The 24,365-nt window shown below is 38.8% G+C and overlaps 1 pseudogene; it reads left to right on the top strand.

Annotated features, from left to right (window-relative positions):
- Positions 1-3,199: 3,199 nt before the first annotated feature.
- The window catches only part of LOC123234170, a 50,938-nt pseudogene continuing 29,772 nt past the window's right edge, over positions 3,200-24,365 (top strand).

Genomic DNA, 24,365 nt, shown 5'->3' with positions numbered 1-24,365 from the left:
TTTTATCTCCAATTCTTAGCACATAGAAAGGGCTTAATATATGTTTATACATTTATTCATCCATCTATTTTTTTCTTCTCTGTTTCACCCCCAAATGCTTCTCCACACTCTCCACCCCCTTAAGTGATTGACTCTAGGTGGCTTGGTGGATAGAGTGCTGAGCTTGGATTCAGGGAGACCTGGGTCCAAATCTAACTTCAGACACTTACTAGTCACTTAACTTTCCTCATATGTAAAATGAGGATAATAATAGCACCTACTTCCCAGAGATCAATGGATATTTATAAAACACTTAGTGGGTGCTATGTAACTGCTTGTCCCCTCCCTAAGAGAAGTGGCGATTCTTTTCAGGTAAATAGTGACTTCTTAGGATCTTGAAAATGTTTCTTTTCTAAAAGAAATTTAATATGACGATTTAATTTTTTCCAATTGCATGTAAAAACAATTTTTAACATTCATTTAAAAATTTTTTGAATTCCAATTAATGCTTCTTTTTTCTTAAATAGACAAACATGTCTATGAAAACATCATAGAACAAAAGAAATATTAGATTTGGCATCAGAGGTTCAAATCCTAGCTCTGCTACTTATTGATTGAATGACTTTGGATAAGTCCCTTAACCTATCTAAATCCTATTTTCCTTATCTGTCAATGAAGATAGCATTCACCCTCCCCTCTTGCTTTAAGAATAGGATGAGAAAATGCATGTAAAGTACTTCCTGAACCATAGAAGGGTATATTATTATTAACAAAGAGAAGGGGTATGACAGCTTTGATTGATAGTACAGGACTTTGGATTAACCTACCACCTTCCCCATAGGCTGTGGGAAAGCTTCGGAGGGCATCTGAACAAGGGGATAACAGAATCCTCCAGCCTTCTGTACCCTTTTATGTGTATCTAAAATAGAAAAATTGCCAAAGGCAGTTTCTGCTAAAGCATGTCAGAAAAGGGAAGAAAACAACAAAGAAAGGTCCTTTTCCCTGAACTATCACTGGAAATATCTTATGTCGAAGGGAGATATGATGGAAAAATAGTGATGATTTTTTTTTTTTGATCTGTGATTTCACTGGTAGGTGGAATTTTTAGTCAGAAAACTCTCTTCACCAAAGTAGATTGGTACCTGCTCTGCAATTCATAGTCTTGGAGAGGGTTGCTTGGCATTGACAGGTTAAGTGACTTGCCTAGGGTCAAAATCAGGAAGTATGAGAGCCAGGACTTAAATCCCTATCTTCCAGACTCAGAAGCAGCTGGTGATCTAGCTACTTTCCATGTTCTTGCTGTTGCTGCAATATTAATAATCCCCTAAATAGCATGTTATTAATTTTTTATTAATAGCACAAATTAAAATTAATAATGAAATAAAATTAATAACACAAATGTTTAGTGAGCCCCTACTAGTGTAAGGATTTGACTTTCAGGGACAAACTAAAGTAGAATTCATAATCCCTGCCCTCTGTAAGCTTCTAGTCCTATTTGTGAAACAGTATCCTCCTCTAGGTTAACTAAGAACAGAAGGCAGGATGAATGAATTAAGTGCTAGGGAAAAAAGCGTAGACAATCAGGAGATAGGAGTGGAGGGAGAGATCATTAGAACTGAAATAATCAGGGAAAGCTTCATGGAAGACATGATACTTGACCCTGCCTTTGAAGGATTGGGGAAAACTTGGATATGTGGAGAGGAAAGCATCTCAAGTGGAGGACAAAACATAAATAAAGCTATAGTTAACATGATTGCCAAAGATGAGACAGTTAGGTGATTCAGTAGATATGGGAGCCAGGCTTAGAGATGGGAGATCCTAATGTGATCAAAATGTGATCAAAAACACATCCTTAGCTGGTTGATCTTGGCCAAGTCACTTAGCCTCCAGTGCTTAGCCCTTACTGTTCTTCTGCCTTGGAACCAATATACAATATTGATTCTAAGATGGGAGGTAAGGGTTTAGGAAAAAAAAATAATGAATATGAAGGGAGCCACAAATGGTCATTTTGGAAATGAAGCCAAATTGTAGGGAGCCTTCAATGCCAGTGCAATGGTAGGAGGGAAGAATTGGACATTCTTATGAACGCGACTCTGCAGAAGTGGTGCCATTTCCACATCTACTTTAGAGCATGGATAGATATTGCTTCCTATGTGAAGGAGATGGCAACTGAGATGAAACGGAGAGCTCTTACCAAAGGGCCTAACCAGAGGCTCCAGCCCTGCTTTCCTGCCTAGCCACATTCCATTGCAGAGATAAGGAATGCTATAAGCCTCCAGGTAGGGAGAGAGGACTCAGGTCTTTATCTCCTTGACTGGGCTACTGGCACATAGCTGGTGAGTATGAGACACTGTTCTTTGCCTCCTTGAATTTGCTCTTTCCTGATCTTTGGTGAAGGCATATCAAACTAAACTTGGCTTCAGGAGTTTGGGAAGGTCAGCAGAGAGAGCCACTGGAGATCTAAGAGATGGAGTCCATGACAAACTCTTTGGACAGCTGTAGCCCAGTGAGGAGTGAGGTTTAGAGTGCCTACTTGACCCAGCATGGAAGTGGATTGAAGGCAGCAATTCATCCATTGGTTATGCCACATTCAGGAGAGGGAATGGGGAGAAAGAAAGGGAGAGAGGGGGAGAGGGGGACAGAGAGAGAGAGAGAGAGAGAAAGAGAGAGAGAGAGAGAGAGAATTTATTAAGCACTTGTACTAGGCATGAAGTTACAAATACAATCACAGACAGTGTTGACCCACAAGGAGCTTACTTTCCTAAGAAGGGGATGACAACACACAGAAGGGTGCTAGAAAGTTAAGTGGAAGTGGGTGGAGGTGTAAAAGTCCCAAGAGTCAGGAGTGGATCCTGATGAATGGCCTGAGATCTTGAAATAGTGATACCAGACAGGAACTCACTAATCAGTGCAGGAGATTAAGGCAGGGAGGCATCTTCAGGGTGGGAAAGTTGTTGGCCTAGAAGTAAAAAGTCTTGAGTGTCAACACTGAAGCTGGGAAAGAAGAACTGAGTGGGGCTAATGCTTTATAAAAACTGCTGTGAATCTGAGATCACTCTCCCCAGGGATTTAAGTGATATAGGAGAGAGCATACCCTCAGCCTTTTGGGGGAAATGTACATATGTTTATTCTTCTTAGTAAGAATTTTTAAAAGCAAACTTATTTATTATATTGGGAATGATCCCGGGGAACAATTTATTCTTCATCCCCTGGAGCCAACATGGGTTGTGTGCGGGCCATGACCATGAAGAAGGCAGCATGGGTCATCATCGAGAAGTACTACACCTGCCTGGGCAACAACTTTCACACCAACAAGTGTGTGTGCATGAGAAGATTGCCATCATCCTCTGCAAGAAGATTTGCAACAAGAATTGCAGAATATATCATTCACCTGATGAAGCAGATTCAAAGAGGCCGTGTGAGAGGTATCTATCAAACTGCAGGAAGAAGAAAGAGAAAGAAGGTAGAACTATGTCCCTGAAGTCTCTGTTTTGGATCAGGAGATCACTGAAGTGGACCCTGATACCAATAAATTGTTGAAACTTCTGGACTTCAGCTGTTCTTTCAGTCTGCAAGTTACTCAGCCCACAGTTGGGATAAAATTCTGTTTAATGATTACTTTTGCTTTCTTTCCAATAAACTTGGGAACCTCTTTAAAAAATCATTCGAGGTACTAACTCTAACTGGCGGTTAACATTGGGGAGTACACACCAGATTGGGGACTCAAGTAAATAGCATTAAAGAATGGCCCCTACAAACTTTCAGAGGCACTCCTAGAATCCTGAGGAGGAGATATAGCTTTGTCCATAACACCAACTTATCGATGAGGGTAGGAGTTGGGATAAGGACCTCTAAAGGCTCCACCAGGACAAACAGACTAAACTTCCTCATCTTGGCAAGGTAGCTCCACTGATGTCTTAGGAATAGAGAAGTGACACATTGGAAGAGAGATGGATGAATTTGGAGTCACAGGACTTAAGTTCAAATCCCATTGGTGCTACTTAACTTCTCATGTGTTCTTGAGCAAGTCACTTGATATCTATGAAAAGACTACTCATCTATAAAAATGAAGGTATTGGACTTGATGACCTCTAAGTTTCCTTACAGAGCTAGATACATGATTCTATGATTCTATGACATTTATTTTGGGGGACTAAGAATTCCCATACAAAAGAAACAGTTAATTACAGAAGGCTGGATGCGGGGACTGCTAAATGAAGGCTACAGCCTGTGAGCCTTGGGAGAGTTTGTTAGAAGACTGAACATCATGAAAGTCCTTTCACAAATCTTTCCTCCTGTGTCAGATACCCAGCTTCAAAACAGGAATGGGAGCAGTCGCCAGGCTCTAAGCTCTGATGAGCTTGTTCTGAGGTGCCAGACATACTCCCCAGCTCCTTTCTAGGCAAGAGGGTAGTTCTTTGCCTCAAATAGAGCTGCCTGCAGACCTACCACACCCTCAGTGTCTGGTTGGACTGCTTTGGTTTAAAACTCAGATCTGACTTTCTTGTCTGAACATCCATGTACACAGGGTATATGGGGCTTTTGCCCAGTCACACAGCTAATGGGTTGCAGAATCAGGACTAGATTCCAGATCCTGTTTCAGTATTGTTACTATTGGTGCTGGGAGCAGTGTCCAGGCTTTACCCAGGTTTTGTTGTTTAGAGATCATTGTCATGGATATTCTCACATACATTACTAAGTTGGATCTCCTCAGCTTGGGGGCCTTAGTAGAGCCTTGGGATAAACTAAAACAGTGTATTTGACTGACATTCCTCCCAGCCCTTTCAGGCCTCTTAAATCCACAAAGCTGGACAGTAAATCTCACAAACACAGGACCACTTGGGACAACTCTGAACCTTCTGTTCCCAGCTCTGACTTAAGGGGGGAAGAGGGCAATGGGTCTCTGTGAGGCTTTCCAATTGCCATTTCTATTGTAGATAAAAAGGAGCAAGGTCCAGCCTTGCTTACCAACAGTAGTGTATGACATTGGAGGGGATAGGGAAGGATTTAATGTGAGATCAAAAAGATGATAGGAAATAGAATGGAGTAGTGATGAAATGGAACAGAGTGGGACATAGCATAAATTGACATGGAATTGAATGATTTCAGTGGGCTGGACTGGGATGGAATAAGATGAGGTGGTTAACATTAGGTGGCATAGAGTGGGCTATAGTATGAGATGGAAGGGAAGGGGTGTTGGAAGAGATAGTATGAGACGGATAGAACGGGATGGAGTAGTGTGTGGTAGAATATCAATTAGTAAGAGAAGTAGGGGCAGCTGGGTAGCTCAGTGGATTGAGAGCCAGGCCTAGAGACGGGAGGTCCTGGGTTCAAATCCGGCCTCAGACACTTCCCAGCTGTGTGACCCTGGGCAAGTCATTTGACCCCCATTGCCTACCCTTATCACTCTTCCACCTATAAGTCAATACACAGAAGTTAAGGGTTTAAAATTAAAAAAAAAAAAATGAAAAAAAAAAAAAAAAAGAGAAGTAGCATGACACAGGAGGGAAAGAGCTAGACTCAAAGCCAGAAAGACCCAAGTTTGACTTTGGCCTCTGACACATATAGGCTATGTGGTCCTAAGAATATCACTTAATCTTTCACTTTTCTAGGCAACTCTTTATGACTGTAGCTAGTGGAGAAGGTGCTGATCTGAACTGGTAGAAGAAGATCCTCTCTGGGAGCTCTCTTCATTGATGAAATCAGAGATTTATCCTCTGACCCTAAGATAGAAATGTTGTGACTATGTCTTAAGCCACCTCAACCTACGCTACACCATCCTATTATACTCTGTCTTCTCCCATAGCATCTTATCCCATCCCCACTCCGCTATATCCCATATTTCCTCTCTAGATCCAGGTCTACTATTGGAATACCATTTCCTATAGTTCCTATTTAGGAATCACTTTTCCATTCCTATAACTTTGCTGTCCTGACGACCGTCTTTATTGAGGATTGAGATTGGTTCTATAGGCTTCCAGTGCCATCAGCTCTGCAGATATTGGCCTTCAAAGTTTATTTGTTTCTGGGGTCCTCTGAATCCCAGAGTTCAGTAAAAATAAGTCTGTTTGTAGAATCTCTTGATGGGTGAAATGAGAGGTTCTCAATGAAGCTTGTAGCATGAAGAACAGGTTAGTAGAAGAAGGTAAATTTTTTATGACCTCTCTCCTAGAGTCTGCCCTTTCTGGGGATCTGGGAACCTATAGATCTGTTAAAACAGCTTCTTATTTAGGGGTAAAGGAAAGAAATAAAATAATTTAAGATCACAAATCCTCTAATTCTAAATCAAAGGCTCTTTTCATAGTACTATACTAGAGACAGCATGATATCTAGGAAAGAACTAGGCCTATATTCCTGGGACCCAGGATCCAGTTTTGGTTCTGTCACTAATTCCCAGCATGGTCTCAGACAAGTTACTTCTTTTCCCTAGGCCTCAGTTTCCTTTCTTGTAAAATAAGGAGATTGGATTAGATGGTCTCTTAAAGTCCTAAGTCATCTCATTCAGCTCTCATTTTACTGAAAAGAGCTTGTCCCATCTTTCAGCATTGCTCTCCTTTCTCCCCAACTTTTACTCTATGTTTTATACCAGAGTGTTTATCAACAAATAGTCCAAATTGTTAGTTGTGGCCCTTCCCAAAGGTATTTGCATTCTCTCTTTTTTTAAAACATTTATTAATATTCATTTTTTAGTAAAGTTAACATGGTTACATGATTCATGTTCCTACTTTCCTCTTCATCCCTCGCCCTCCCCTCACCCTTGGCCGATGCGCATTTCCCCTGGTTTTAACATGTGCCATTGATCAAGACCTATTTCCAACATTGGTGTGGTAGTTTTGAATCAAAATCCCCAATCATGTCTGCCTCAACCCATGTGTTCAAGCAGCTGCTTTTCTTCTGTGCTTCCATTCCTGCAGTTCTTCCTCTGAATGTGGGTAGCATTCTTTTCCATAAATCCCTCAGAATTGTCCTGGATCATTGCATTGCTGCTAGTACAGAAGTCCATTACCTTCTATTTTACCACAGTGTATTGGTCTCTATGTACAATGTTCTTCTGGCTCTTCTCCTTTCGCTCTGCATCAATTCCTGGAGGTCTTTCCAGTTCACATGGAACTCCTCCAGTTTATTATTCCTTTTAGCACAATAGTATTCCATCACCAGCATATACCACAATTTGTTCAGCCAGTCCCCAATTGAAGGACATACCCTCCTTTTCCAGTTTTTTGCCACCACAAAAAGCGCAGCTATAAATATTTTTGTACAAGTCTGTTTATCTATGATCTCTTTGGGGTACAAACCCAACAATGGTATGGCTGAATCAAAGGGCAGGCAATCTTTTATAGTCCTTTGAGCATAGTTCCAAATTGCCATCCAGAATGGTTGGATCAGTTCACAACTCCATCAGCAATGCTTTAATGTCCCAATTTTGCCACATCCCCTCCAGCATTCATTACTCTCCCCTTCTTTCAAAGTCAATCTGCTAGGTGTGAGGTGATACCTCAGAGTTGTTTTGATTTTCATTTCTCTAATTATTAGAGATTTAGAACATTTTCTCATGTGCTTATTGATACTTTTGATTTCTTTATCTGAAAATTACCTATTCGTGTCTCTTTCCCATTTATCAATTGGGGAATGGCTTGATTTTTTTTATACAGTTGATTTAACTCCTTGTATATTTGAGTAATTAGACCCCTGTCAGAGTTTTTTGTTGTAAAGATTTTTTCCCAATTTGTTGTTTCCCTTCTGATTTTGGCTGCATTGTTTTTGTTTGTACAAAAGCTTTTTAGTTTAATATAATCAAAACCATTTATTTTACATTTTGTAATTTTCTCTAACTCTTGCTTGGTTTTAAAATCTTTCCTTTCCCAGAGATCTGACAAGTATACTATTCTGTGTTCACTTAACTTATTTATAGTTTCCCTCTTTATATTCAAGTCATTCACCCATTCTGAATTTATCTTGGTGTAGGGTGTGAGATGATGATCTAAACCTAATCTCTCCCATATTGTTTTCCAAATTTCCCAGCAGTTTTTGTCAAATAGTGGATTCATGTCCCAGAAGTTGGGCTCTTTGGGTTTATCATACACTGTCTTGCTGATGTCACTTACCCCAAGTCTATTCCACTGATCCTCCCTTCTGTCTCTTAGCCAGTACCAGACCATTTTGATGACAGCTGCTTTATTTAATATCAGTTTAATATCTGGTACTGCTAGGCCCCCTTCCTTCACATTTTTTTTCATTATTTCCCTTGATATTCTTGATCTTTTGTTATTCCAAATTAACTTTGTTATAGTTTTTCCTAATTCAGTAAAAAAATTTTTTGGTAGTTTGATAGCTATGGTGCTAAATAGGTAAATTAATTTGGGTAGAATGGTCATTTTTATTATGTTAGCTCGTCCTACCCATGAGCAATCAATGTTTTTCCAATTGTTTAGATCTAGTTTAATTTGTTTGGAAAGTGTTTTGTAGTTGTTTTCGTATAATTGCTGTGTTTGTTTTGGTAGATAGATTCCTAAGTATTTTATATTGTCTAGGGTGATTTTAAATGATGTTTCTCTTTCTACCTCTTGCTGTTGTGATGTGTTGGAAATATATAGAAATGCTGATGATTTATGTGCATTTATTTTGTATCCTGCAACTTTGCTAAAGTTGTTGATTATTTCTCCAAGCTTCTTAGTTGATTCTCTAGGATTTTTTAAGTAGACCATCATATCATCTGCAAAGATTGATAGCTTAGTCTCCTCATTGCCTATTTTGATACCTTCAATTTCTTTTTCTTCTCTAATTGCTACTGCTAGTGTTTCTAGTACTATGTTGAATAATAGAGGTGATAATGGGCATCCTTGTTTCACTCCTGATCTTATTGGGAAGGCTTCTAATTTATCCCCATTGCATATGATGCTTGTTGATGGTTTTAGGTATATATTGTTTATTATTTTTAGGAAAGGTCCTTCTATTCCTATACTTTCCAGGGTTTTCAATAGGAATGGGTGCTGTATTTTGTCAAAGGCCTTTTCAGCATCTATTGAAATAATCATGTGATTTTTGTTTGTTAGATTGTTTATATGGTCAATTATGTGGATGGTTTTCCTAATGTTGAACCATCCTTGCATTCCTGGTATAAATCCCACCAGATCATGGTGGATGATCCTCTTGATTACTTGCTGGAGGTATTTGCATTCTCTTAAGGTGACTCTTAAAGGAAAAAAAGTTCTTCCCAAATGAAATTATTTGTCTTTGGGAGGCAGCTAAGTGGCACATGGATAGCACTGGGTCTGGAATCAGGAAAACCCGAGTTCAAATGCAACCTCAGATACTTACTACCCATGTAACTCCCGGCAAGTCACTTAATCTGTCTTAGCTTCCTCAACTGTAAAATAGAGATCATTAAAAAAAATGGGGATGATAATAGCATCACAACCACGGTTGTAAGTGATGAAATAAGAGAATATGAAAGAAGATAACATTTGCAATGATTAGAACAGTGCCTGTCACTTTGTTGTTGTTTTTGGTCCTTCATTTTCCAAGAGGACCAATGATATAATGAGGTGATGTCTTGACACTCCATTGAATTTAAGTGACACACAGTTGCATAACGTTGATGCCCTCTTCTAGGGTTATCAAAGACCAGGGAAAGACAAAAGTCAGGATGACTGGTGATAGGCCAGGATGCAGTGGATGGCCTTGGCTTCTTCCATGTCTGACCAAGGTCTAGGCACTCCATCACTCCTGCTTCTGTGACTTTGTGGCTTTTTGAACAAATTGTTCTCTTTGTCCTTCTGTCAGGGGACATCTTCACATGTTTGGGATAGGCATCTTTCTAACTCACTGAGGATACTGAGGCTCCTCATTCACCTTCAATCTGGTTTAGTCTGTCTGCTGAGGTTTTGTTAGAGTGGCCAATATAGCTTCTTGGAACCATGGATGAGAGCTGGGTGAAAGGTGGACATCAAAGGTGGATGAGCAGCCCTAGAAAGGGCTCAGTAAGCCCTCACACCAGACAGAGGTGCTAGTCCTCCCGCAATACCTCATACATCCATTATCCTATCCATAATAGGCACTTGATAAATGCTTATTCCCTCCCTTCCCTCTTTTTCTTTCCATGCTGAAGTTTTTCAGGTGAAGGTCTTTGCCTTCAAGGAATTTGCACACATGGCACTAAGAATTTAAAACATTAAATTGTAGAGTTTTAGAACAGTATATATGAAAGTCCCCTGCAAGACTATCTTGTTTATCTTTTCACGGATGAGAGAACTTAAACTTAGAGCAGTAAAATTAAGGTCACATAGCCATTTATTGACAGAATTAGGAAAAAAAGAAAAAAGAGTGGAGGACTGAATCAATTGATGTTTCCACAACATCACACTGCAATCCAAGGCAAAGCCAGTTCAAATCAGACTAATTATTTCGCTTCAAAATTTCTTTTGTTTTTACTACCATCATGGATTCCTTCTTCTTTCCCCCCCTCAAATCCCAAGTTTGTTTCTGGCCTTAAGAGACACACTGACAAGAATCATAAGCCAGGAAAGTCAATTGCTCATTGGCGTTGAAAATGTGCTTTCAGATATCTAGCTGATCAGTCCTCAGTGCAGAGAATGGGATCGGAATGTTAAGTGGGTAGGCCTAGCCGTGGGCCCCTAGGGCAGCTGGAAAGGGACACAAAACTGCTAGTGGCATCTGCAGTTTTAAAGCACCATAAATGATCTGCTGTTTGAGAAATAGTCTCTCTGGATGGGGAAGGAATGGAGGGGAAATTTTCCAGCCACTGATGGGGGAAGGAGTAGGTTGGAGGACATTGGACTTCATACCTGCTCACGTCAAGGGGCTGATCATTGTAGGGGCATGTGATGGATTGAAAATTCTGTATTCCTCTTTCCTAACAATTAATACTGTTTAACCTTAGGCAAGTCATTTAACTTGAATGTCCATTTCCTCATTGTAAGATGGGGACAATACTCACAGCTACCTCCCTCAAAGAGTCATTTGTCATTTGAGTGCTTTTGTAAATGGTAAAGAACTCTATAAATATGAGCTTTGCAAATTACTATTATTTTATATGATAGCCTGATGTGACAATTGCCTGTTGCCATGTTTCAAGGAGGAAGGAAACTGCATAGGTAATATATTTAAATAGCTAGTGTAGAGACTTTAAAGTTTATAAAGTGTTTTCTTTACAGCCATGATTCCATTTGATGTTGTTGTTCATTTGTTTCAGTTATGTTTGACTCTTCTGGACCCCATTTGGGATTTCTTGGCAAAGATACATGAATGGTTTACTATTTGTTTCTCCAGCTCATTTTGTAAATGAGGAAACTAAGGCTAATAGAGTAAAGTGATCTGTCTAGGGTCACATAGCTAGTTAGTGTCTGAGGCTGCATTTGAACTCAGATCTTCCTGACACCAGACCCAGCACTTTCTCTATTGTACTACCTCGCTGCTCTCCACTTGATGACAACAATCCTGTAATATAGAGATAAAGCATTTGTTAAATATGTGTCAGGCACTATACTAAGAGCTAGGGATACAAATGCAAGGGGAAGAGATGGTTCCTATACTTAAGAAGCTTACATTCTTTTTTTTTTTCAAATATTTTATTTTATTTTTTTAATTTTAATTTTTTTAAAATCCTTACCTTCCGTCTTGGAGTCAATACTGTGCATTGGTTCCAAGGCAGAAGAATGGTAAGGGTAGGCAATGGGGGTCAAGTGGCTTGCCCAGAGTGACACAGCTGGGAAGTGTCTGAGGCCAGATTTGAACCTAGGACCTCCCGCCTCTAGGTCTGGCTCTCAATCCACTGAGCTACCTAGCATCCCCCAATATTTTATTTTTTTAGAAAAATTTTCCATGGTTACATGATTCATGTTTTTACTTTCCCCTTCATCCCCCTTTACCCCCCCTCCCCAATATCCAACACACATTTCCACTGGTTTTAACATGTGTTATCAATCAAGATTTATTTACATATTATTGATAGTTTCATTGGTGTGGTCCTTTTGAGTCTACATCCCCAATCATGTCTGCATCAACCCATGTGTTCAAGAGGTTGTTTTTTTTCTGTGTTTCCACTCCTGTAGTTCTTCCTCTGAATGTGGGTAGCGTCTTTACCATAAATCCCTCAGAATTGTCCTGGGTCATTGCATTGTTGCTGGTACAGAGGTCCATTACCTTTGATTTTATCATAGTATATCAGTCTCTGTGTACAATGTTCTTCTGGCTCTGCTCCTTTCACTCTGCATCAATTCCTGGAGGTCTTTCCAGTTCACATGGAATTCCTCCAGTTTATTATTCCTTTTAGCACAATAGTATTCCATCACCAGAATATGCCACAATTTGTTCAGCCATTCCCCTTACATTCTTTTTTTAACCTTTACCTTCCACCTTATAATCAATAGTATGTATTGGTTCTAAGGCAGAAGAATGATAAGGACTAGGCAATGGGGGTTAAGTGACTTGCCCAAGGTCACACAGCTAGAAAGTGTCTGTTGAACCCAGGATCTCCTGTCTCTGGACCTGGCTCTTAACCCATTGAGCTACCCAGCTGCCCTCAAGAAGCTTACATTCTAATGAGAGAAGATAACACATACTTGGAAGGTGGAAAGGGGTGAGGAGGAAGGTGGAATAGAGGTATCTCTAAGGTGATGAGAAAGTTTCTGGCAAGGATGTGGAAAAGTCCAGAGAATGAGGAATGGAGCCAAGAGCAAAATGAGAATAGCTTGGGTATCTCAAAAAAATGGAGTGAGATTAAGTATTATGGGTATTATTTTGTCCATTTTACAGATAAGGAGATAGCATTGGAACCCAAATAATTCTAGGTCTTTACCTACCTTGGAAGTTAGAGGAGTAGTGAGTGTCACCACAGGAGAGTAAGATAATTTATCCTTACTAGGGGCAAAGGCTATACTATGTCTGCTTGTTTTTATTGTTTTAGTGGTTTGTTTATTTGTGTAATGGGCTAACAAGGGGGACTGTGATCACCAGGTCTTAATTATAAGCATCTCTAACAGGGATGACTAAAGCCAGGAGCCCAGTCCCACTTCTTTTAGAGATAAGCAGAGATGGAGACAATTTAAGTGATTTGCCCAAGATCATAGACTACAATAGTAGCTGAGCCCCAAATAGACTTTCCTGACTCATAGTTCAATGCTTTTCGTACTATATGAGGCAAGCACTAGGCAGTCATTTTTATACAAAAATGACATCATTCTTTCCCTTCCCCACCACCAGCATTCAGATTTATCCTGTTTTAATTTTTACCCCCTCCAATTTTTATTTATATCTTTTGTTTTTTTAATGTTCCCTTTATTTCCAAATGTATCCTTTCCCCTTTTTTTTCTTCATTGCTATCCCTTTTAACAAAATAACCAGAGAAAGGAAAGGGAAATGCATTTCAGCAAAACTAACCAACATCAATTGAATTCAGCAAAATATGCAATTGTTATTCATCCATTTTCAATCATGCCTAACTCATTGTGATTCCATTTTGGGGGTTTTCTTGGCAGAGACCCTAGAATGGTTTGCCATTTCCTTCTCCAGTTTATTTGGCAGATAAAGAAACTGAAGCAAGTAGGGTTAAATGATTTGCCCAGGGTCACGTAGCTAGTAAGATTTGAACTCAGAAGATGAGTGTTCCTGACACCATGCCTGGCATTCTATCTATCCACTGTACTATCAGTTGTCCCAAGATATGCAATACTTTATACTTGTTCTCCTATCTCCAAAAAGAAGGTAAAGGTAAGGAAGGACTTTTCAATATCCTTTCTTTAGGGCCAGTCTTAGTCATTATAATACACAGCATTCAGTTTCTCCTCTATTATTCTTTCTAAACATTGTTATAGTCATTACATTTATTGTTTTTCTGGTTCTGCTTATTTTATTTTGCCTTAGCTTATATGTATTCAGATGCTTCTCTAATTATTTTTAATTGTATTTTTTCCAGATTACATATAGATACAATATTTTTTAACTTTAATTTTTTAATTTTTTAGACTATTTCCCCATGGTTACATGATTCAAGTTCTTTCCTTCTCCCCCAAACCCCCCACCTCCTCATAGCTGACGCCCAATTCCAGTGGGTTTTACATATATCATTGGTCAAAACCCAATTCCATATTATTGATAGTTGCACTAGGGTGGTTATTTTAGAGTTGTAGGTATAATTTTTAATAATCATTTTCTGTCATTTTGCAATTCATGTTCTCTCCCTCTCTCCCAACCTTTCCTCTCCCTGAGATGGCAAGCAATATGATATAGGTTTTTAAAAAATTAATTAATTTAGAATATTTTTCCATGGTTCCATGATTCATGTTCTCTCCCTCCCCATCTCCCACCCCCCTCCCATAGCCAACATGCAATTCCACTGGGTTTTACATGTGTCATTGATCCATATTATTAATATTTGCACTAGAGTGATTGTTTAGAATCTACATCATCAATCATATCCCCATCGAACCATTTGATCGAGGAAATGTTTTTCTTCTGTGTTTCTACTCCCACAGTTCTTTCTCTGGATGTGGATAGTGTTCTTTTAATATGATATAGGTTATACTGTCATGCAAGAAATAACTTATCACTTATGCTAGAAAAAACTCATGAAGGAAATGGAGTAAAAATGGTTTGTCTTAATCTGCCCTCAGACTATCAGTTCCACTATCAGTTCCTTCTATGGTGGTGGATAGACTTTTTCAACATGAGTTCTTCGGAGTTCTTTTGGATCCTTGCATCTCTAAGTTATTCACGTTTGATCATGGAGAGGAAGGAAAGACATAAGAATTTATTAACTGCCTACTATATACCAGGTACCATGCCAAGCACTTTATAAATATTATCTCATTTGATCCTTAAATGATAGGTAGGAAGGAGAAGGGAAAGGAATAAGCATTTTTCTAGTGCCTAGTATGTGCCAGGAGCTATGCTGAGCACTTTTCCAAAATATCTCATTTTATCCTCACAATGACCCTGCAAGGTAGATGCTATTATTATTATTATTATTATTCCTATTTTATAGTTGACAAAACTGATTAAAAAAAACAAATAAACCAAAACAGAGGTTAAGTGACCTACATAAGATCACGAAGCTAAGTAAAAAATTTCTGAGGCTGAATTTGCATTCAGGTCTTCCTGACCCCAGGAAAACACTCTTAACTACTTTTCCACTTCACTGTCTCAGGAGGAGACAAACTAGTGGTAAAGTAGGTCACCTGTCCTCTGAATGCTTATCATCTTTTTAGGGAAATAAAATAAATGAAGTCATTACTTCTTTTAAAGAAATATTTAATTTCCATTGGAAAGTAACCATGTAAATGATAGGATAAGAAAATAATAAAAAGTAGCAACCCAAATATGAGCAGAAACAAAACAAAAGAAAACAAGATTATAAAGGACTGGATATTTCTGTAAACTTTTGTTATTCATACTCCCTGTTTCCTCAACCTGGTAGTTTCCTTCAATATGCCTCTCTGGTACCGTTTCCTTATAGGATACCTTTTCTCATCCTCACAAGTTAATGGAGCCCTTTCTGTTATTACTTGCTCTGGTTATTACTTGCTCAGCCAGATCTCACTTGTGGCTCCAAGAAGCTGTAGCACTCAAAGCCATACCTTGGGAAAATTGTCTGGACAGATGGACTAAACCAGGTTGAGGGGAACTGACAAGCTTCAAACGCATTGGTGAGTTAGGAGGGTCTACCCTAAGCATGTGTAGTCTTCCCCTGGAGGAAAGAGAAGATGAGAACAATTTGTTCCAACAGCCATGAAGATGACTTGAAGCAGGCACTGTAGAGTGCTTACAGCTTGGTCAGACATGGAAGAAGCCAAGGTCATCCATTGTATCCTGGGCCATCATTAGTAGTTCTGCCTTTTGTCTTGCCATTGGACTTTGATGATTGAGAGAGATCAAGAGAGAAAGGTTGGTGACTTGTTGCAACTTTGCCTCCCCTAAATCCAGTTCACTGGAGAGTTAAGACATTACCCTGTGATGTCACTGATCCTCTTGGAAAAATGAAGGATGAACAACAACATCCTTATTTGTGTAAGCTTCTTGAGGGCAGCACTTTTCATTTTTTGCATTTCTGGCGTTGAGCTCCATCTCTGGCCCCCAAGGGGCATTTACTAAAGCTTTTTTTCTTAATTAAATTGAACTATTTATTCATTCCCAAAAATTAATCTTCATATAGAATACACATGTTCTTGGACTTTAGGGTTCTTCTTGACTCTCTTTCACAGAAGGGATTCACTGCTGTTATTGTTATTCTCAATTATATAATTGGAGTCGATTTATATTTTGTCCTTTTGGTTCTGCCTTTTCCTCTCTACACATGAAGCTATTAAGAGAACAATGTAAGACCATCTGCAATCAGGTGTGAAGCTGTCTGGCCTGTGAGTGCTTGAGGAGATTGGAAAAGAGAAAGTATTGTGGATTGATGGAAGCCAGGAAAGGTTTTGTGGAGGAGGCTGGGACACTGGGCAAGGGGAGGAAGGGAGGGAGTGGATTCTTGGCAGGAAGAGCACAATTGATTGTGTTTTAGTAACAGTTTAGAAGGCAACCTTGTCTGCTGAGGCTAGAATGAGATAATAGATAAGAATGTACTTTGGAGAGTTAAAAGTCCTCCTTGGATAAAGTTATTATTAGAAATCTCTTAATCATAAGATGAATATCTAGAAACAATAATTTTTGAGTAAGAAAAAGCTATTTATGTAATTTATTCCAACCCCCTCATTTTTTGTGGAAGAGAAAACTTGAGGCCTAGAGAGGTTAAGCAATTAGGCCAAGGACACGGGAAGTAAGTGGCAAGGTCAAGATTCGAATCTCTCAGGTCCTCTAATTTCAGATTCATTACTCTTTCATTACTAGACTATACTGGGATACAATGAGTACCTAGAAAGGCTGCCTTCTGAACTGTCACTCTGATGTGACAGTTCTGGGAAAATGTCCCAATTCTGAGTCCAGAGAATTGCCCTAGTTGCTGAAATGACAAATGGCTTCTCTTCACTATTTATCAGTTTCCACATTGGCTTCAGCTGTTCTTCCAGGGCCCAACAACTGCTTATTTCATCATTATTATCATTGCTGTCTTTCAAGGGAGGAGTTCAAAGCCAGAAGGTCAATCAACAATTATTTGTTAAACACTTACTTTATTCTAGACCCTCTGCTAAGAAGTGGGGATACATTTTATGTGAGATTTTGTCCCCTTTTCTTCCTTTCCAGATCATCTCTGGATGGGCAGTGTCAATTTTAACAGGTCAGAGAGGTGTCTTGAAGATGGCATTCCTGAGTCTACTCTGATGGTCAGGAGTGAGGCTACTTTTTCTGACTAAATCTGACAGATTTAGGATCTGCTCCAGTCTGTTCTTTTCTGAATTTCTTTAGTGATTTATGCTCTCCATCTCCTTCCTCCATAACTCTCTTAGCTGGGGTAGGGAGAAGGTAATATAATGGAATGTCTATGGAAATTTGAATCAAATGATTTAGATCCCAGCTCAAGTTCTGCTATTAACTAACACTGTGATCTTGGTGAACTTACTTCACATCTCCAGGTCTCACTTTATTCACCAAAAGAAAAAAGAAAAAAAAAGGACTGAATTAGGTTTTTGTGAATTCTAATATTAATCCTAATAGCCTCCTGGGAAGGGGATTCACGATTTTCCTTATGTTTGACAAAGTCATTTCTCATTCACTCTTCACTTTCTTACATAAAATTTCTGCATAGACTTGGAGATATTTAGTTAGGACTCGGATTTTTCTGTCCCAGATTTAATCATGGCAACTATTCTAAAAGGTTCTTCCTAAGACCAACTCTTCCTGAGTAATTTTCTCTGCTTCCCTTTATGGGACTTTTCTAAAATGCGGAATTAAGCTTGACACATTTTCTCACTGGAAGAAGGGCTTCCATCCTTTTCTGGAGGACTTCTTATATTTGATGTATGATTAGTTTGTCCCATTTGATCCTTGCCAGTGATTACTTATTATTCCCATTGCTATTGCTCATCATTGTTATTACTGGCATCAGCATCATTGTCACCAGCGCTAGCAGCATCACCATCACTAGCAGCAGCAGCAGCAGCATTATCACCATTACCAACAGCATCCTCACAGTTATTGTCAGGCTAAATGATATTTCTAGGGGCATCCTGATGGTCAAGATGAAAATATGCCCATTACATAGATTTTACATATCCAGTTTCTTAGACACCTGCCCTTCCTTTTAGGACATCACAATTTATGTCATGTCTCATCAATGACTATGGCATGTTGTCTAGACCTTGTTTTCTTTGAGAACTTCTAGAGACAGTGTAGTTAAGTGGAAAGCACACAGGTTTCAGGGTCAGAACATCTAGGAAACCTTAACTCTGATAGTTATAACCATATAGATAAGTAACAACTTCTCTGGAGCTTAGTTTCTTCATCTATAAAGTAAAGAGTTAGATCTTGATGATACTTTTTAAAGATGGTGATCTCATTAAAGCCTCAGAAAATAGGACAAGGGAATGCCCTTGCCCCATTTCACAGGGAGTAAGAAATAGAGGTCCAGAGAATTGAGATAGTTTGCATAAGGTGAGTCATTGGCAGAGATGGGAACCTAGGAGGTATGATATTTGCTTGTTTTTAATTTAATTATGTTAAAATTTAATTAATGATTCACTGTTGATACTATTAATAAATTAATGTTATAATTTATTTTATTTTTTCTTTTAGTTTAGTTTTTGTGTTATAACCATTTCCACATGTCCTCCCTCCCCTATTCTACCCTTAACTGGGTGTTTTTTGTAACAAAGAAAGAGTTAAGAACACCAACAATTCAGGAACTGAATGGTAAAATGAACATTCTTTCTCAGCTTCTCCAACAAAAGAAGGAAAAGATATTTCCTTGCTTCTGGGACTGATATTGATCTTTATAATTATGCATTTAGCTTTGTTCCAAGGTTCTTTTCATTTACATAATTTCAAGTTGTTGTCCATATTGTTCTCTTGGTTCTATTTAAATACTTAAGCATCAGGTTGTACAAGTCTTCCCATGTTTCTCTGAATTCCTTTTATTCATGACTTACTACATAGTCATATTCAATGACATTCACAATTTGTCCAGCAACTTCCCTGTTTGGTGATTACCTAATTTGGTTCTGGTTCTTTGCTCCTGAAAAGCATGATGATTTCTTTTAGTCCCTTATAGTATAAGGAATCTCTGGGTCAAAGGGCTGGAACTTACTGTAAAAAATATCTATTATCCAACAAATATTTATAGAAAACTTCCTTTATGCTCAGCACCAAGCAAGACTCTGGGAGATTAGGGGGATTCTTTTTATTTTTTAAGTAGTTGATGAGGGGGCAGATAGTGGATTGTATGTCAGACCTAGAGATGGGAGGTCTGGATTCAAATCTGACCTCAGACATTTCCTAGCTCCGTGATCTTGGACAAGTCACTTAACCTCTGTTGTCTAGCCTTTACTGCTCTTCTGCCTTGGAACTAATATACAGTGCTGATTCCAAGACAGAAGGTAAAGGTTTAAAAAAAAAAAAGTAGTTGAGGAGACATGATACACTGACAAGAAAAAAATAGCAATGCACTATCAGTATATGCCAATTACTTAAAAGGGTGATAAATTAGGGCAGAGAGTAAGAAAAAGCATTATGAACTGGGCTTCCTAGAGGAGGTGGAGTTGACCTGGGCCTTGAAGGATGGTGCAGACTCAGATAAGTGCAGAGGTGGTGGGCAAAACATTCCAGAATGAATGAAGGTATTTCAGTTGAAAACAAAGTGAGACCAAACCAAGCTTGGCTGGGTTGGATAGCATTTGTTTGTCAGAGGTTGGGGACTTGCTTCTGTGCCATGTAGTAATGATTTGGTTTGGGGTCTGTCTCATCTCAAGAGATTGGCCAGGGCTGCTGAGGAGGGCCTGGCACGTTCACTATGTGGCTGAAGAGGGCCTGGCACATTCACTAGGAGGCCTAGTGTGGGAAGCTGTGGGGATGAAAGCCGGGAGAGTAATTGCAGAGTTTGTTTCTGTGGTCTCATTATGGCTTTTTAAATCTTGTTAACTTCTCCTTCCCCCTGCTGCACCCCCACTCTACTCTAGGAGCCACAGACTGTGGGCTTATAACCATCTGAAAAAAGTTTTGTATTTCTTTTTTTACTCTTGGAACCCCAGATATATTTCTGAGAAAGGACTGATGTCAGAAAAGAAAGAAAAAACAAGAGAGCAGCTCTAGTCACTCAGGCCAGTACAATTCAGAACATAGTTAATGAAAGCCTGTGTTGGGGTTTAGGGAAAAGAAGGCTGGTAAGGATCTAGGTTTAAATCCCCAATCTACCACTTACTGCTTCAGGGACTTTGGGAAAAGCCACTTAACCCCTTAGGTCTCAATAATCAAATGAGGCAGATAGATTCTATAAGGTCCCTTGTACCAAACACCATGTGAGACTCTGCACATGTATAGAAAGTTCCTGGCTCCAAGGAATTTACAGTCTTGTTAGGGAGAGAATGCACCCACGTATAACTGCCCCCCTCCAGATTACTAAGAAGAATAACAATATCTACTCTGCTCAAGCTTTTTTAGAAGTACTGTTTAATTCTAGTCACCAAATTCTAGGAAAAATATCAATAAACAGGAGATTATTCAAAAAAGAGCTATCAGGATAGTGAAGAGCCTTAATTAAGTTCAGGCCATATGAGTATCACCTGATGGACCTGGGGATGTTTAGCCTGGGAAAGGGAAGGCTGAGGAGGTACCTGACAACTGTCTTCAAATTTTGAAAGGCATTGTCATATGGAAGAAGGATTAGATTTGTTCGTGTACATGTGTGCATGCCATAACTTACTTCTGCCTCATATTGGTCCACTAAAACCTAAAGATTTTTTTTTCTGTGATAAATTGCAATCTAATCATACTTCTCTCAACTTAGACTTGGGAAATTTATTTTTTGAGCCCAAATATAAAACTTTACATTCATATCTTAAGGCATTTTATTTAATTCATTTTGGCATAGTGCTCTAGTCTGTCAAGATATTTTTAGATCCTGATGATCATCGACGGTGGTAGTTACCCATCCCGACTTTGTGTCCTCTGCAAATTTAAGGAGCATAGCATTTGTGCTTTTATATAAATGAAGGATAAAAATGTTCACCTATCACCAATCACAGATCTCAGAAGCACTTTGCTGAAGACCTCCTGCAGAACTGATATTGATTCATCAATATCTACTTAAAGAGCTTAGCCAACCCACCAGTTCTAAATCCACCTAGTATTATTATCTTGCCCTTATCTCTTTTCTCCACACGAACAGTATAAGAAATGTTGTCAAATGCTTTCCCAGGTGAATTATTTCTATAGCATTTCCCTGACTTACTAGCTTAGTAACAGTCATGTGAAGACTTTCTTCCTGTGGAATGGGCACATGAGAGAAATTTGTTTCAATAATCATGAAGGTGGCTGAAGTAGGTGCTGGGGAGTACATAGAGCTTGGTTAGACACTGAGGATGCCAAGGTCATCCACTGCATCCTAGGACATTGCCAGTCATCCTGAATTTTGTCTGGCAACTAGATTTTGATGACTCTGGAAGAAAGAGTGAAGCTGATGACTTTGCAATTCTGCCTCTCTTAAATCCAATTTACAAGTGAGTTAAGACATCATCCTATGATGTCACTGGTCCTCTTTGAAAACAAAAGAAGAACAAGAACAACTGTCAAAAAGGGAAATAAAGTTAAGCTAGTATGATCTGTTCTTGCTGAAATCATGTTGGACCATTGTAATCAATATTTTCTTTTCCAAATATTCACCAGTTATCTCTTATCAATCTTCTAGAATTTCCCCAGGAATTAAATTTTAGATTATCAGTCAATATTTTTCGACACTGTTCTCTTTCTTTTTTGAAGTGGGATATTTACCACTGTCATATGGTTGTTTTCTACAAAGTTACTAATGATCTCTTAATTGCTAAATCTAATGGCATTTTCTCAGTCTTCAACCTTCCTAGTTGATCACCCTCTTCTCCTTGATAATTTCTTCTCTCTTGGTTTTTGTGACATTGCTTTTTCCTTGTTCTCCCTTCTGCCTGATGGCTCCTTCTCAGTCTCCTTTGCTGGATCTTCATCTATGAATTAATTTCTTTTTACTGGGGAAGTCCCCAAGGGCTCTTTCCTATACCCTCTTATCTTTGCCCCCTATATTACTTCCCTTTGTGATCTCATCAGTTCCCATAGATTCAATTATCATGTCTAAGGAGATGTTTCTCAGATCTATTTTTAGCCCTTTCTCTTGACCATCAGTCTTGCATCTCTAATTGCTTATTGGGCATCTTGAACTGAGATGTTCCAGACAAACTAAACTCAACATGTCTGAAACTGAACTCATTCCTTTTCCCCCAAATTTCCCCCTCTTCCTAACTTTCCTCGGCTTCTAAGGTTACTGCCATCAGTTTTATAAACTACATATCATCTTCATTCTTTCTCACTGTATTTCATCTCTCCCTCCATGTCCAATCAGTTATGAAGTACTTATCATATCTACTTTGTAACATCTTTAACATATGCTCCCTCCTCTCTTCTGACACTCTATCATGCTGGTACAAATCCTTATCATTTCACTCTTGGTCTATTTCAATAGTCTGCTGCTTGGTATCACTTACCTCAAGTCTCTTCCCATTCCAATCTATCCACCACTTAGCTACCAAAGTGATCTTTAAGTCCCAAAGTCTTATCATGTCACCACCTTACTCAACAAACTCCAGTGGCTCCCTATTACCTCTTGAATTAAATACAAAATCCTCTATTTGTTTTTTAAAGCCTTTCATAAATTGATCTCTTCCTGCCTTTCCAGTTTTCTTCTACTTTTAAACTGACAATTCCTTCAACCTTCAAACTCCCTCCTCATCTTCCACTTACTGGTTTCCTTCAAGTCTCCACTCAAATCCCACCTTTTGCAAAAAACCTTTCTCCATTCCACTTCTTCCACTACCTTCCTTCTGAGATGATTTCTAATTTATCCTGTAGAGATTGTCTCTAATTTATCTTGAACATTTCTTGTTTGTACTTTATCATCAGCATGTTGTTTCTCTCACTGATCTCTTCGATGGCAGGGAATGCCTTTTGTCTATCTTTGTATCTCTACTACTTAGCACAGTGCCCAATACGTACTTTAAAAATATTTATTGACTAAGCAGCTGGTACCTCTCATGTTTTCCATTACCTCTCAAATATCAAAGACAGTGGTTTAGCAATCACACCTGCTAGTTTCAACAGTACTCAAGGATATACAGTTCATCAGAGCCATGTTCTTAAATTCAAAGCTATCTTAAATCACTGCCCCCCCCAATTATCTTGGTTATCTACTTCTAGTTAGCCATTTTTGTTTTGTTATTTACAATACAAAGGTCCTTTTGTGGGATGAAATTATCATAAAAAGAAGTCAAGAAGAGGGAGTAGACTTGTTTTATTTGGCCCTAAAAGGAAGGATAAGGAAAAGTCGGTGAAGGCTAAAAATAGGCAAATTTAGGCTTAATATTAGGGAAAACTTACTAACAATTAGAGGGTAAATGGGCTACCCCAGAAGATAATAAGATTTCCCCCTAAATGGATATGTCCAAGCCAAGATTAGTTGACCATTTGTTAGGTATATTATTGTAGAAATTCGTTTGAAGTGAGGGTTGGATTGTATGGCAGCTAAAGATCCTTCCAACTCTCAAATTTTGTTATTTTCTTCAGTAGGAAGAACTCAGAAGCAATAAGCTTAAAGGGTTAGATCTAGGTTAATTATTAGTAAGAAAAACTTTCTAAACAATTTGTTATCTAAAAATGGAACAGGATGCTTGAATGGTAGTGTGTTCCCCATATGGAGAAATCTTTAAATCATGAAAGACTTGGGTACATCATAGCAGGGATTCTTTTTTTCAGGTATGTTGTGGATAGATTGTCACTGAAATCCTTTCAAATTCTGCAATTACATATTTCTATGACAATGGTTCATAAAGGTTCTTAACCTGGAGTCTGTGAACTTTCCCCCAACTCCAAATATTTTGATAACTCCAATTCGTTGTAATTGGTTTCTCTTGTACTCTTATGTATTTTATTTTAAGCATTTAAAAACATAATTCAGAAAAGGGGTCCCTAGCCTTTGTCAGACTAACCAAGGGCCTAGGACTCAAAACAGATTAAAACAACTTTGCAATTAATACTTTTGTTAGTTCATTTAATTTATTATTAATTCATCTCTTGTCCCTGCCATGGGTTGGTGTGCCTATGGAACTTTTAGTTGTCTTTCCCATGAAACCTGACTTTTCTCCCAAACCTTAGAGGGAGGAGAAGGTGAAGAAAAAGGAAGGAAGGAAGGAAGGAAGGAAGGAAGGAAGGAAGGAAGGAAGGAAGGAAGGAAGGAAGGAAGGAAGGAAGGAAGGAAGGAA

The sequence above is a fragment of the Gracilinanus agilis genome, chromosome 2 (genome assembly GCF_016433145.1).
Source record: "Gracilinanus agilis isolate LMUSP501 chromosome 2, AgileGrace, whole genome shotgun sequence".
In the NCBI taxonomy this organism is placed as follows: Eukaryota; Metazoa; Chordata; class Mammalia; order Didelphimorphia; family Didelphidae; genus Gracilinanus; species Gracilinanus agilis.
The sequence above is the reverse complement of the archived record's forward strand: the minus strand, read 5'-3'. Positions and strand labels throughout refer to the sequence as shown.